The sequence below is a fragment of the Eschrichtius robustus genome, chromosome 1 (genome assembly GCF_028021215.1).
Source record: "Eschrichtius robustus isolate mEscRob2 chromosome 1, mEscRob2.pri, whole genome shotgun sequence".
In the NCBI taxonomy this organism is placed as follows: Eukaryota; Metazoa; Chordata; class Mammalia; order Artiodactyla; family Eschrichtiidae; genus Eschrichtius; species Eschrichtius robustus.
In genome coordinates this window covers 187,508,357-187,510,271 of record NC_090824.1, presented here as the reverse complement: position 1 = coordinate 187,510,271, position 1,915 = coordinate 187,508,357, and the positions used below count along the sequence as shown (strand labels likewise).

The 1,915-nt window shown below is 46.2% G+C and overlaps 1 non-coding gene across 1 annotated transcript; it reads left to right on the top strand.

Annotated features, from left to right (window-relative positions):
- The first annotated feature begins 283 nt into the window (after positions 1-283).
- TRNAN-GUU (transfer RNA asparagine (anticodon GUU)) lies at positions 284-357 on the top strand. Its single transcript has one exon. It is a non-coding gene; the product is annotated as a tRNA-Asn (tRNA).
- The last annotated feature ends 1,558 nt before the right edge of the window (positions 358-1,915 follow it).

Sequence of the window (1,915 nt, the reverse complement as noted above, 5' to 3'; positions counted from 1 at the left end):
TATCTCCCAGAAACAAAACGTTCCAAACGGGAGGGGGTGGGAGGTGGGGGAACAGCAGTATTCTAATACACGTTGCAATCTGAAATTCTGCTTGATCTTGCTGTACTTTATAGTTTTCCAATATGCTTTAAAGGTGGAAAATAGAGTTAAAGTGTTAGAAATGTTACGTGGAAAAATCTGATTTTAATGATAGGCATCAGGGAGCAGAAAAGAAACGAACATTCACGCGCTGCCTTTATTATTCTTCATAAAGGTTATGGCTGGAGAGCACCGCCCCGTTAGAGTCTCTGTGGCGCAATCGGTTAGCGCGTTCGGCTGTTAACCGAAAGGTTGGTGGTTCGAGCCCACCCAGGGACGCTTAGTCGTTTTACAGGCGGTCCCCGGTAGTTTTGCACAAATCATGGAGTTGAGGCCTCCGGGCAACGCAGGCGTGGATTTCGAGGGTCCGGAGAAGAGAAACCAAGGATCTCACTTCGCGGTCCAGCAGGGGTTGGCTCTCCAGCTTCCGGGCGCGCTGGGGCCCCTCCTCCAACGCCGGCGGCCAGGTGGGCGCTTCCTGCCGCCCCGAACAGGCGTGTGGGTCCAGCTCCTTAAGGCCCCCGCATCCTTTCATTTCCACTCCCTCGGTTCCTAAACTCCGGCCCTCTTCCCCCTCGCTCTTTCCCGAAACCGCCGCCTCACAGCTCCCAGCCCCGCCTGGCCGGGCTCCCGCGGGCCCCGGTCGGGCAGCGGCGCCCAGAGCGCCCAGAGCGCGCAGAGGCCGGGCGGCCGCCGCGTTCCGGCCTCGAACCCGCCGCCCCGGCTCCAGGCGCGGCCTGAGCTGGCCTGGTTCTGCTTCAGGACCCCTGCGATGTCAGAGGTCGACTGAATGTATGTATTTAGTGTCAAGTTCAAGCTGTACATTGACTTAAAACGCTCCAGGTTTTTTTTTTGTTTTTTGTTTTGTTTTTTTGTTGTTTGTTTAACTAATGTTGAATGGTGCAGCATTTCGTCTGTTCCCCGTCAGCGTAAACAAATATTCCCATAATTTAACTTAAGACTGACTAACCCTCGCATTGGTAAACTCAGAAATGTTTGTCATAAAGCCTTTGTGTGGACACTATTGTAAGAGCATTTGTATGTTATATTTTACTTTTTCTACTAAAGTTTTAGAATTTAATAGAGAATAGAGTAAACCTGCAAAATGTCCCATATATTCAGAAAGGGAGAAAACGTTTTTTTACAACTGTATCATTGTTACACTTAAAAAAAACCCAAATTATGAGAAAGATTAAAGTGAAACTGCTAACATATTTTGCTTCTACATTCTATAAGGATATTACCATTTATTTCACAAAGAATGCAAAGCTCTCCAAAATCGTTACCTTGTACTTTGTTCTCTAAATATATGCTGCCTTGGTGACGTAATCAGTTTCACCATAATAATTACTGTCTTGGGCATAGATTAATTTGAAAGACGGTTCTGGAGAAAAGTGGTATGTCTTATTCCTGCAAGTATGTAGTTATGCTCTGCTTTATGTTTTCCCCCATGTTAGCGTATTAATAAAGGCTAACATTTTTTGAGTGCTTACTACTTGCCAGGCACGCTTCTAAGTGCTTTCCTGGATGAAAGTGTGAGATCCGTGCAACAACTCTCCCAGGTAGGTCCTATTGTTTCCATTGTACAGGTGAGCCAACTGAGGCTCCGTGCAACTGAGTGATTTGCCTGAAGTCACAGTTAGTGCCTAGCACAGTGCAGATTTAAACTCGAGTTGTCAGGCTTCAGAGCCCATGCTTCTCACTCCTGTACTACCTACCCAGAAGTTCTCTCCTCTAAAATAGAGCTACTTGATTGATTCGTTAATTTAAAACCAAAGGTGATACTTTAATTGGTTTTTCTGAAGTTTCATTAATATTTTGTTCAAAATCTCACGAA